Raw genomic sequence first — 14349 nt, 5'->3', positions numbered from 1 at the left:
TGCAGGATCATTTAATGAAGATCAAAGACATTTGCAATAAATTAGAGGCCATTGGTTGCAAGAAGGAAGAAGAGGATATGGTGGTTATCACACTGAAAAGCTTACCACAATCCTATGAGCACTTTATCGAAACTCTCAAAATCACCTCTACCAATGTTGATCTGCAGTTTGATGATCTGTGCAACAAGCTTTTACAACAGGACAGATGGAAAAAGCAACTTGGTAGCAACAACAATACGGTCTGTGTAGAACATGCTTTTGTTGACAAAGACAAAGGCAAAGGCAAGTCCTCTCGACAAAAAGAACAAAGAAAATCTTATGATACTTCCAAGAATTTGAAGAAATATCACATCTCATTATTGTGGTAAACTTGGTCATATGAAGAAGCACTGCATAAAGAGGTTGGCTGATCAAAAATTTAACTAGGGAGGGTCTCAACAAAAGGCTTATGTTGTAGAGCATTTAGAGCAAGAGCCTGCCTTCTATGCGTTCAAGGCCAAATGACCAGCAAATCATGCAGAGTCTTTTGCATGGTATATCAATTCTAGAGCATCTCATCATTTTACACACAAGATGGATTGGTTTACAAAGTATAAGGCTTGCAATATTCAGATTACTTATGGCAAGAGAAATCTCATTTTTTTCAATGTATACTATGTTCCACGAATGGAGCCCACTTTGCTCTCAGTGAGTCAGATTATGCGCCACTGTCCCAAGTTGGATGTCACCTTCAATGCACATAAGTGTCATAATGTTGACAAGGAATCCAAGAAAACGATTGCAATTGGAATAGAAGATCATGAGTTGTATCAACTGGTTGATACTAGCAAGTCTCAAAAACATGCATTGGCTACAAAGAGCTCTTCCATCGGTACTCTTTGGCATCAGCGTTATGGGCATCTCAACCAATCTTATCTCTCTCAGTTGGCTTGAGAGAAAATGGTAGAAGACTTACCTAAGATTCAACAGTAGACACAAGGTGTGTGCACCAAGCTTGCAAAGCAGGGAAGCAGCATCGAACTCCATTTTCAAAAGGACAAGCTTGGAGAGTATTGAAGGTCCTTCAACTGGTTCATTGCGATGTTTGTGGACCAACGAATACTGCATCCATTACTAGTGCCAAGTATTTTCACTTGTTTGTTGATGATTTCAGTAAGAAAATGTAGGTGTTTTTCCTCAAAGCAAAATCAGATGTGTTTAATGAATTTCAAAAGTTTAAAAACTTAGTTGAAAAAGAGTTAGGATGTCCAATCATCACTCTTAGGTCAGATAATGGGGGTGTTCAAACAAATTAATTGACTTCTGTTCTAAACACGGTATCAAACGTTAGCTCACCACACCCTATACCCCTCAACAAAATGGTGTAGTTGAGAGGAGGAACCATACTATTACGGACATGGCTCGATGTATGTTAAAAAACAAGAGTGTTCCACAGAAGTTTTGGGTTGACGCAATTTGCACTATAGTATACCTTCTTAACAGGTCTCCCACACAAGTCGTCAAGAAGATGACCCCAAAGGAAGCTTGGTCTAGGAGGAAACTAAGAATCGGCCATCTTAAGGTTTTTGGTTCCACTGCATACGTTTGGATTTCCGATGCTAAGAGAAACAAACTAGATTCCAAAAGTCAAAAGTTAATGCTTACAGGATATAGTGACAATCATAAGGCCTATTGGTTGATTGATGTGGATACTGATCGTCTAACATTCAGCAGGGATGTTGTAATTGATGAAGAAAGTGAACCTTTTCAGCTCTCCTCTAACATCAAAAGTCCTGAAGATCAGCCTCTGCAGGCTAAAGATTTGGTTGTTCCGCTTCCTTTAGCTCCACCTGAAGGGGGGATTCTAACGATTTTAACCTTTTGGAATCTCCTAGGCAAGTACCCAGCAAATTTTCCTCAAGACAACCTAGATCAGCATCCAAATGATTTCATTCCAGGCAGCCCAAGTCATGATGATCATCCTAATTTGGAAGAAGATGCATCTACCCTATGTCATGTCCCTAACTCAGATCGTGGCCCTTATCAATAATAATGATAGTGGTTTGCAAGGTAAAGGGCCGATCTGGCATCATACTCCCACCATGTTAGAGGAATTGCTCCCTTGGTTATCAAATCACAACGCTTATTAACGTTGAACCTAGGCATTGAATAACAAATCATTATGGAGGCCGACTCAAAACTGATAATAAATATAATTGCTTAGGACCAACCAATAGGAAGGGCCGACCCTACGAATTTAGCGCCCAAACTAGGAGTTTTACATTGCAAATTAAATAAACCTTTATTTATTTAGTGGGGTTGACCCCTTATGAAGCACCCAAATCTGCAATTAAAAGATGCATTTAAAGGGTATAAAATAATGAAGGGTCATCTTATTTGGAAGCATGATCTCCCTCCAAAAAGGTTGCCTAACTTGGTGAGGGTATAAGAAGAGTTGTGAAGAGGATTATGAGACAACGAGGCAGAGCAAAAAAACAGAGATTGATCAGAAATTCTAAAATCTGAGTTTGATTTAAGAAGAGGATATCGAAAAGGAGAAGAAACAGAAAAGGGAATATCATGGGAAGTAAGGCAAATTTATAAGTCAATTCAAGGCAGTCTTACCAGAAAATCTAAGAAGAAATATATGAAAAGAATGATGATAAAGAACATATGAACATGAACACTCTAGAGCAGACCTAAAGCAGGTTTAGAGAAGAAGCAATCGAAGAAAATGGAATAGGAGCAGAAGTTCTTATACAAAGGATCTGCATTCATCAAGGAAAGCAATTGAATTAGTATCGGTGCTCATAAAAAGCAGATCAATTCATAATATATCAGCAATCAGACCATAGATTAGATCAGAGGTTACTACTTATTGCAGGCAGTAGCATTCTTGTTCCTTGGTGGTATGCCTTGAGTATATGTTTGATATGCATGATTAATCTATGCAATGTGGACAAATGTTATCTTATACATCTATGCTATTTATTTATCTCTTGCTAGATATTAATAAACTCGTTATGCTCTTAATCTGTCTCCATAAGCAATCATATGGGAATGGAAGGAAATATGTTAGGGAGAGGTGGTAGACATAGGTTCCCCCGAATTAAGTAGCCCACTCCAAGGGATGGAATAATCACAGGATATTCCTGCCGCTGGTGGGCCAAGGGGCGAGTTGTCTTGGTCAAGCGCAGCACACTCTTGGGCTTAATTGGGCTGAACGAACTTCCTCTATGACCCCGGTTCCCTCAAACTAAGTAGCCCACCCCAAGGGATGGAATCATCATGGGATGCTCCTATCGCTTGTGGGCCAAGGGGGGAGTTGTCTTGGTCTGGCATTGCACGCTCTTGGGCTTAATTGAGTTAAACAGTAATCGAGAACCCTTTGTGGATTTCCTCTCCAAACCGTAAATATGATTAATTATGAGATTGGAACCATGGATGATTATTGTATGATTTATCTAAATACAGTAAGATAATTATTGTTAGATAATTGCTTATAACTGTTGATTAAAATCCCTAACCCTAAATAGAAATAATTGGTATTATAAATTATATTTCAAAAATTATCTAACATGGTGAACTAAATCAAGGCTTATGTTGATAACTATATTACATTCCTTATTTCAATTAAATTTGTGATTTTAGGGCAAGATCTTGGATCCTCCCAAAAAAAAGGACATTACACCCTACAACCTAAGTGGTGGGAAAAGCTCATTGGTGATGTTTGGGATAATAGACTGGTTGAAGGTGGATCATCCTGAGGCAAGAGCAAGCAAAGTACAGTGAACTTTTCTCTTATGGCCAACATTCAAAATGTTTATGAGCCCTAGAAATATTCAAAGGCATAAGGTAAACCTAAATGGGAAAAGACTATGGAATCTAATCATAGTCTTTTGAAGAACAATAAATGGGTTCTTTCAAATCTTCTACCAAGGAAGAAAACCTATTGGTTGCAAATGGGTGTACAAAGTCAAGTACAAAGCTAATGGAACCCTTGACAAATACAACACACGGTTGGTGGCTAAAGGATTCTCATAGAGAGAAAGCATAGACTATGAGGAGACCTTTGCTCCTATAGCAAAGATGAGCACCATCCATCTTGTTCTAGCCATTGCATCTCAGTTTGGCTAGAAAGTCCATCAAATGGACGTGAAGAGTGCCTTCCTCAATGGAGATTTGGAGGAAGAAGTACACATGATGCAGCCATAAGGTTCTAAGGTTGTGTTGACGTGTATTTTGTACACTATCAAACACAGAATAAAATACCCAAGGGTACCTTATCCTCTCTTGAATAAAGTCTCTGAATGCTGAAGATATCGCGAAAAGGATCAATCAGAATGACTTCAAGGTTCTTCGATGTAGGATCTCTACGTGTGGATAAGCTCTTTGTGGTATGATGTGATTTGCTGGAATCACAAGGGGACTTACATTTGATGACTGAACTTCTGATTTGCTTTGAATATTGCTGGAACATAGGATTTCACTAGCTTTGATTTAAAAAAAGGAAAAAAGACGAGGGCGAGGAAAGGATCTAATTCTAATACTAAGAATGTAGGAGCAATGAATGATCTTTGATGAAATTCTAACTAAGTCTTGTTTTGACATCCCAGGACCATCTCCACAAGGTTAGTGCGATCTTCGAAGGAAAGCTTTATGATGTTCAAATCATCACTGCAGGCATAGACACCATCAGGTTGATGCATATCAATGAAGAAGCGACAATTGAAGTTAAGCTTAAGCTGAATGATTCCAGTTGACTACACAAGGCAAGTCTACAATCAACAAACTGCTAGTAGTATGGATATACGAATTCCACCATCAATCAAGCACATTTCTTCCACTCATCTAATAACATGAAATCAAATACGAGAAGTATAGAGACCATGCAAATTGTCGAATCGACCCATAAATTTCACCATTTCTTCAATGAAGTTACAAGTCTTTTACAACAACATCTTGGCAACAATCTTTGCCTTCTCTCTCTACTCTACTCTAATTGCTATTCTATCAACTAGCTAATCACCTTCTAACTACTCTCTATCTGTCTTCTAACTGCTTCCAACTATATTCTAACTATTTCCAACTATATTCTAACTGCCTTTACAAAATGAAATGCCAGGGCTTATATAGTGCCCTCAATACAATTCGATGGCTTAGATCAATTTGAGATCAATGGCCAAGATTCAACAATGAAAACCCTAATTAGGGTTTGTTACAACCATTACATAACATTTAATGCTTGACCAATGATAAAATTGTATTGCTTGGACACATGTCCTCTCTAGAAAATTCCACCAATGGATAGCTGGGGTAGGTACATCAGAGTTTGTGCCACCTTCCATGAGTTAGGTACATTGAATCTGGAAATGCTGAGGTGGACCACACTGACTGGAGAAGTGATGACTAGGATGCCACCTCGTCTGACACTTGTAACTTGGTAGATATTCAACTTGATGTTGTTGAGAAGCTAGCTTTAATTAATTCATCTGGAACTATCTGCTTCTTCAACGAACCCTTTGCTCTGACTTCTTGTGTCCTTGATGTGCAGGATGATTGATGTACCTCGCCTTGGAATGCTAGATTGGAAGAGGTCGCCCTTATCTTGATGATGCTGGATCGAAGAAGGTTGTCCTTGTTGATGCTAGACTGGAGGAGGTCGCCCTTGTCCTTGCTTGATCGTCCTTGGAGGAGACCGTCCTTGATCTGGCTTGATTTTACAACTCCAGGATCTCCATTTGATGCCTACACAAAATATTAAAATTAGTCTTTTGAGCATCAAACCTCAAAGCATGAAATTTAAGACCTTTCAACGGTAAAACTTAAGATATTAATTTGAAAAAAGTCATGATAAATCAAGAACTACACATTTTCAAATTAATAATGAATGGAATTTGGATCTTCAAGACTTAGACTTTACAAAATTGCAATGGGATCATAATAAGTCTTGAATAAGAACTTCAAAAAATGATTCTTCATACCTTCCCTTTGAGTATTTAAGTACAAAACCTTGAAAAATGAAGGAAGAGGACCGGATTTTGTTGGGCAAGATTTATAGTCCTTCCTTGGATGAAGTACACCTCCTCTAGTTTGAAAAAGAATAAACTCCACTAGCCTCTTCAAAAATCTGGAAATTCGCCTTCAAATGTCTTCAAAAAATCTGGAAATTATCCTCCAATCTAGCTAGAAATTCGCCTCTCCAATAGCTTTCAAGATGAATTTCGCCCTCCACTAGCTTCTCCACACTTAGTAGAAATTCGCTCCACTCCTCTGGATTTCGCTACTCAAATTGCTCTCCAATTTCGCACTTGAAAGGATGATTGAATGATTTGAATTGTGAAACAACACCTCCAATATATAGAGCGCTCACCTTCTACATCTCTCCATAGGCCGACTTGGCAAAATAGGCCAAAAAATAAATAAATTTGCAAAAACAAGAGGCCGACCTAATAAAATAATAAAACATGATAACTCAAGCGCCCCATTTTCAATTTTAATTTAATAAAAATTAATTTTAAATGCCTTCACAATAAAAGTTCGATTTTTTTTAAGGCCTAAAATCAATTTATTAAATGCCAATTTAATTTAATTTTTTCAAATATTTCGAAGTTTTTAGCGAACTTGGCATCTAATGCGATTTGGAGGATATTAACGCCCAAGCATGGTAAAAAATAACGAATATAAATAACCTCGCTCTGGTCCCTTGGAGAGGGACAGGAGCGCTCTTGCATTTTAAGCCTTGCATTCCTTGCTTTCACATTCAAAACCTCATCCTTGGCGTCCAAAATGGCATTTTTATTTGGAACTTTGAGTTTAATTCACTTGATCTTTAGAAGGAGCGTGCCTTAGAACATTTTCGCCCTGGTCCCTTGGTGAGGGACAGGAGCGATTTTCTACTTTTGTCCTTGATCTTTATCTTTTAAATTGCCAATTCATGTTGTGGGGTAAGCAATGATCCCCATTGTTCATTCTATGCATGCTTAACTCGTTTCCTCAAGGCAAAATAGGCTCTCCCAAGATTTTCACCCTGGTCCCTTGGAGATGGACAGGAGCGATTATTGTCTTTTGGGTTGATTCCCTCCTTTGTGGTCCACTCAAGTTATATTCAACGGACAAAACATGCCTCCCTTGACCTCTTCAAATCGTAAAATCACTTTAATCTTGCAAGGATAATGCAAATTTTGAAATTCAAGCTCCGGTCCTTCAGCGAGGGACAGGAGCGAATTTTGCCCTCTAGGCCAAATCTTTTCACTTTTCATCTCGAAATTCCTTTGCTAGGGAAGATTTCACCTTACTTCATGCTATGAATAAAAGTTAATGTCCAAAAAAGGTCTAAAATTGTGCATATAAAGAAAAGCGCTCTGGTCCTTCAGTGAGGGACAGGAGCACTTTTGACCTTCTAGGCAAAAACTTCATCATTTCATTGTTTTTAATCAAATCCGGATGCTCTATCACGTTCATTTTGTCCTCCACCATGCCTTTGATGTTCCAATTTGACCAAACAAGGTCAGGAATGACTCAAATAAGCCTTTTCGCCCTGGACCCTTGGTGAGGGACAGGAGCGCTTTGCCTTGGTCCCTTGGAGAGGGACAGGAGCGAAATTCGCTCTGGATCCTCAGTGAAGGACAGGAGCGAAATTTGACTTTTTGAACTCTCTATCAAGATAATTTTTATGGAATATAACATTTAAGTATAAGAAGGAAATGTCACTTATACTTTAAGTTATATTCCATATATACTTTCAGGATGTTTGAGAGTGGTTTGAGACCTCCAGGAGTTATATTGCAAAATCTAGTTTTTTGAGGTTTTTCAGTTTCCAGACTTAGTCAAATTTCAAGATCAGGACATTCCAGACTTAGCCAAATTTCAGGATCAGGACTTTCAGACTTAGCCAAATTTTCAGGATCAGGACTTCACTCCAGCAGGACCTGCTATCCTATTGATTTCCCTGACAGCACTCAAAAATGCAAAAGCCAACTGACAAAACCCTAAAAGACCTAAAAAAAAAACCCTAAAAAGCAAAAAACAGGGGTCCCCATTTGCAATGGGGCGATGTGTGAAAACGTCACAACAGGTTGCAAGCACAGAGCATCAAGCATGCAAACTAGTGAAGGCTCTTTATGGCCTAAAGCAAGCCCCCAAGGCATGGTACATAAATATTGACAAGTATTTGGATGCACAGAGATTTCAACGTAGTCCTTGAGATTCAAAATTTTACATCAAAAGCACTGGTATTGGCATCATTCTTCTTCCATCTATGTGGATGATATTATCATTACTGGTAGTGGATCACATTTGCTTGACCAAATCAAATTGAACTTGTGTCAAGCTTTTGATATTACTATATTACAGATTTAGGCCTTCTGCATTATTGTCTAGGTGTAGAAGTTTAGCAGACAAGTGGTAGTATTTTCATTTCTCAATCTAAATATGTCAAGAGTTTGCTAGACAAGTTCAAAATGACAGATTGCAAAATCTTGTCTACACCTATGGAGAAAGGGCTAAAACTTTCAACCAAATCAGACTCACCAGTGGTCAATGTGTCAAATTTTAGGCAACCAGTAGGCAAGCTCATCTATCTTACAGCCACTAGACCTGATTTAAGTTATGCTATGAGTTACATTTCTTGTTTCATGACAGCCCCTAAGGCAAAACATTGGGTTGCAGCGAAGCAAGTACTGAGATATGTGAAAGGGACACTTGATTTTGGCATTCTATACGGTAGAAGCAAAGATTCTTGGCTGATTGGTTTTACAAATTCAAATTGGGCAGGTTTTGTTGATGACAAAAAGTCTACTTCTAGAATGTTTTCAGTCTTGGTATGAGTGCAGTCACATGGACCAATAAGAATCAACAGGCAGTAGCTCTTTCCTCGACCTAAGCAAAGTATCGGGGAACTGTTAAAGCAGCATGTGAGGCAGTATGGCTTCAAAGGATGCTTTTGACATGAGAATGTCTCGAGCAAGTCATTCACCCTTGTTTTGTGACAACCAAGGGGTGCTCAAGCTTGCCAAAAATTCAGTCTTCCACGAGCATACAAAACATGTAGAGCTTCACTGTCACTTCATACACCACCTTGTAAAAGATGGATCAATGATGTTGCAGTACGTTCCGACAAGGATCAAACTGCAGAAATTCTTACCAAGTCCTTGAGTCCAGACAAATTTGTAAAATTTTGGGACAAACTTGGTGTAGTTAGTAGTTTCACCATTAAGGGAGGGTATTTAGAATAATATTGCTATATTCAGTTTATAATGGTCAATTTAGTTATTAGGACTGTATTTAGAAACTTTTTTTTGTTTCTTTGTCTTGTTTGCTTTTATTAGTTGTCGATCGTTTCCATTATGGAAAGATTCTTGTAATCTCTCATTTAAGGAATCCTTTACTCCTTTGTAATATATCGATTATCATTTCAGAAATATGTTGAAAAATGTATAAGTTTTGAAGTCAGAAATTAATCCTATATATACGAATGTCTGTATTGGGTGTTGTATTAAAGTTGTGGTGATCTTTAATGCCTCTTTGTTTTGTTTGTTGGTGTTGTTTTCTTGTTGGCATGCATGTTGTTTTGTTTGTTGGTGTTGTTTTCTTGTTGGCATGCATGTTGTTTTGTTTGTCTAGTTTGCAAAACTCACTGGAACTTTGAACATTTTACATATACTTCTATTATTAATTCATCTCTAAGATAAGAAACCACAAAATTACTTGGAATAAAACTGCCATATAATGAACGCATGCCTCAGCTCTATGACAATAATTTCATAACTGTAAAAATTATATTTTCATACATATCTGAGAGACTAGTTTAAACTGGAAACTAAAGAACTACAGACTTCACTTTTTAAAATATAAAGTATTCATGATTAATCATTATATTATTAATGGTATTAACATTACTAATATGAATTAATACATTCTTAAATTGTCAATGATAATATTTTCAATTTTTTAAATGGCCCAGCATTAAAGAATAACTACTGTGCAGAGAATCTGCCCATGGATACATAGAAAACATCATGGGACAGTATTGTTAGTTTAAATCGAGCAGAGAAAAACATATAATGAACACAAAACAATAGAAATCAAATTAAGACAAACACAAATAACACATAACACAACTCTTTACGTGGTTCACCATAAAAATGGCTACGTCCACTCGCAAGCAGTGAATAACTTCTATTAACTGATATCCAAAATTACATCATACATGACTACACTCAGTTATTTATACAATCACATTCAGCTGTGAAATGAAGAGTTTGGGGAAGTCGAATGGTCATGTGACCATTGGGCTTCATATTCCCAGCAATCTCCCCCGTGAAGACCAACTGGCACAGCCATGCACAACGACATCCCTGCTTCCATTTCAATTCTCATATCGCAACCAGGCCCATGGAAGATTTTAACTTCGCCAGAGACTGTTCATGAACACTGCGAATTAATCTTCTCCAAATTAAATCGGAGGTAAAAACATCTTCTTTGACTACTTCACCCGGTAAGCCATAAACAGGAACACTACTTCCAGCAGGTTCAAAAAACATTCTTGTATCATTACCACCTGCTCCATTGCTCCCCCGTAATAGAAAATCTAAAAAACTGACATCTTCCACAAACACTGCAATGTTAGCATAGCTAACAACAGCTCCAAGATTTTTTTCCTCGTCGGGAACCAATGCATGACTCCACCCCTGCAGCAAGGTCCTCTCCTCCAAAGGAGCATCCACCACAACCAAATAATCCACATATAGCTTCTCCAGCCCAGGGATCTTCGCAACCCAACGCATAATCTCCTTCTTTGTGGTCTCCATAACCTCATGAGATGTAGACCAATCCTCCACACTCAGCAAAACAACAGTGCCAATATCTGAAACACTCACTTCAGATACATGTGTTGTAAGTTTTGAGTTATCCATCTGTGTGGACATCCCCTTATGTACCTCAACTGCAGAAATATTCCCCCCTCTCACCCTCTCCACACACAAACACAGGGAATTCTTTTTCATCTCCACATTATTTCCAGTTCTTATTCTGGCTCAGCCAGACATGTCACAACCTTGCACTGCCAGATCGAACACCAATTTCAGAATTGAAAACAATTTAGTAATCCCCTTCTTGGCATCATTTCCGAGCTCAACAACCTCTAGCCTATCATCCGAGTCAGCAACACCATAGTATTTAGCAATTGCAAAATCTTCCAACGCAGATGAGGCAGCCTTGGGATGGAAAAGTGAACGAGGGATGGAGATGCCAACGAAAATATCGAGGAAGGTGGAGACCTCAATATTCTGCACAGCAAACAAGTTCCGTTGGGCCTTTTGTCCTGCAATGTCGATGATCAACTCCAGAACGTCTAAGTGCTTCGCCCCCAAAAGAAGAGAGTAATATACTGAGCTACTGTGGTTTGATTCATGTTGAATCTGCTTCCATCTTGCATCCGATTGCATGCACTCACGAATTTGGGTTTGAAAAGCATCCATTCAAGCCACATGGTCAAATGTGCAGACCTCGAAAAGACCACGAATTCTGTAATTCTGAATACATGTGGCTTCATATGCTCGGTCCGGCTTGTCACCAATGGACACTTCTAACACTGCAGACGCAGCAGTTTCAAATAATGATGGGAAATCGATAGGAAATGGACGAGAGGTGGCAAGAACGCCTAGGACACTGTATCTGTTATCCTTGCAACACCTCACTTCCCTCTCCAAAAACACCTCACAGAATAAGAAAAATAATGTTATAATCTTCACCACCGACAAAGCTTCTAATGCCTCTTCAACTGCCCTGACCCTTTGGCTCCATTCTAGGTCCCACAAATCACTGGCCACAATTTGGCTGGCCGTTTCCATGTTGGTGACGCCAAACAAGACGCATTTTCTATAGCAGATGAGGCTTATCAGATTGGTGATCAAATAAACTAGACTGTCAATGCCGGTAGGGTTGTTGCACTGATTATCGATCCCTTCCTCTAGTAACTGAACCTTGTTTCCACAATCTTTACTGTTTTCTATCTCCAAGGGCTCGAAAAACTTCTGCAGTTTGGCAGAATCCGAACATCTCATCACTTTACCAATTCCAGATTTTTGTTGCTCACTCTCTCTGTTACCTCTCTCTTTAAATATTAGCTTAGGACTGTATCGAGGCCCGCCTTCATAGAAAGGGAAACCTATCTGAACAGTAGATTCAAACTGTAACGTGGGAGAAGCTGAGGGCCAACATGTATTCATACCCAAATTTGGCATAGGGGAAGCGCCACAATGGAGATGGGATGTGACAACGCCCTTCCCAAGAGAATTTGCTTCAGACTCGACGCTATAGGACAATTTCAAAAACTCCTCCACAAACTCGTTCATGACCCTAGGCTTGACCTTTTCCAGAGCAGCCTCCAGACCCAAGAGGGGCGGATTCATCAAAATCCCTCTCGACTCCACAAAAACATGCAAAGGTTTCTCGTTATTCTACTCATAATCCTCGTCGACACAATCATCAATATCCATCTAATCAGGTTGGTGAACCATATCTCCCTTCTCTCCTTGTGACGCCTGAAATCGCTTGGAGCGATGCCCATTGTCCTCTGCTCCTGTCAATGGTTGCTTTTGCTTCAAATCAGAAAACCATCTTTTATCTTGTACTACGTCATCCAAATCCATGGGCTCGTAGTCTTCATGGGAGTGCCTCGTTATCTTAGCTAAGGCCATGCCATCTGCAGAGCCCTCTGAAGCCACAATCAATCCCAAGCTTTCTTGCCCTGCTACCTCACTCCAATCTGCATCCTCCTCATCCCGAGAGGCAAAATCAACTGCAGATTCAACTTGGGTTTCCGATGGCATACACTCTTCCTCCCAAAATCTTTTAACAACTTCTTTTCCAGCATCTTTCTGCAAAGAAATTCCAACCAAGCCATCATAGGGTTCAACCTTCACCACACAAATGCCAACAACTTCCCGACCATTAACAGTTTGGCCAATAAGTGCCAAAGCTGGATCAAGAGAGGAGCAAATAAGAATCCCAACATCCTTCTCTTTTGTTGGATCCTCCTCTTCAACTAAGTTCCCCTCTTTCCTCCAGCCATCCCACCAATGTACACGATGCTTAAAGCACATGATACCATACAAGTTATGAATTTTACCTTCTTCTTCTTTCATCTTTGCTCAAGCCAACCACGGCTCTGATATCAATTGTTAGTTTAAATCGAGCAGAGAAAAACATATAATGAACACAAAACAATAGAAATCAAATTAAAACAAACACAAATAACATATAACACAACTATTTACATGGTTCACCATAAAAATGGCTACGTCCACTCGCAAGCAGGGAATAACTTCTATTAACTGATATCCAAAATTACATCATACATGACTGCACTCAGTTATTTATACAATCACATTCAGCTGTGAAATGAATAGTTTGGGGAAGTTGAATGGTCATGTGACCGTTGGGCTTCATATTCCCAAGAAGTATAACAAATTCCAAGCTTGCGCATTAAAAAAAAATGGTCACGGTCTATACAGCAAAATCAATCCAAATAAATAAATAAAGGTTCGGTTGGCTATGTATCATGTGAGTAACATCTCCTTCATATAGCTATAAAAACAATGCCCTAGACAATATGTAGAGCTATTACAAGATTTGAAGTCATGTGGAAACATTACTACACAAGTGTGTATGTAGCATGACAAAGGGAGGTACAACAAATCCTCAACAAATATCTCATATTTAATGACAGAAAATCAGCCTGCGTAAACATAGAGCTTCGAATGGGATAATGATATGCATAAAATGGGATTGGGGAATGGTGTAGGAACTTTAAAGCAAATGCAATTAAATAAAACTCAATACCAAAAGATATATATATTTTAGATGTAAATCAACGATTTAAGGTATATGAAGAACCTTATCTGCTTAATCGCCATGTTATGCCGCTTCCATGGAAAACAGTAATTGCAGGTTATGCAGAGAATATGTTGGAAAGGATTTAGAAACTTACAAGTAAATGCAATAGGCAGGCGTAAAGCCAAACTCCCCAATACTTGCCAGCATTCTGGCTGCGTGAGTCTGCTTAACAGGCCACCGCCAAACTTGCAACCCTAACGCATCCAGCCAAGCCTAGCTCCATCTGCCCTCATACAAAAATGGTTACATTTTTCCCAATAGATATGGATATCCTTCAAAAGGGTAGAGATTGTTTCAGACGCCCTTGATCAGCATGTTTTAAGAATGTGTTTTTGTGGGCTGAGTGCATGCACAATGTGGAACTAGAAGCATAGACGATGCAGGTGAACTGGCTTGCAAATGTTGAAAAAAAAAAAAAAAATCTATCCATGTCATTAAAAAAAAAACCATCTTTGATTACCTAAGACTTTC

General features: G+C 38.9%; 1 long non-coding RNA gene across 1 annotated transcript in view; it reads right to left on the bottom strand.

The window, feature by feature from the left end:
- LOC131051178 (uncharacterized) overlaps positions 1-14349 on the bottom strand; it is a 24493-nt gene extending 10144 nt beyond the window's left edge. The window contains exon 1 of the long non-coding RNA XR_009107091.2: positions 13973-14349. This is a non-coding gene — a long non-coding RNA (uncharacterized LOC131051178). The remainder of the gene's footprint in view (positions 1-13972) is intronic.

This window comes from Cryptomeria japonica, chromosome 3, assembly GCF_030272615.1.
Source record: "Cryptomeria japonica chromosome 3, Sugi_1.0, whole genome shotgun sequence".
NCBI lineage: Eukaryota > Viridiplantae > Streptophyta > Pinopsida > Cupressales > Cupressaceae > Cryptomeria > Cryptomeria japonica.
The sequence above is the reverse complement of the archived record's forward strand: the minus strand, read 5'-3'. Positions and strand labels throughout refer to the sequence as shown.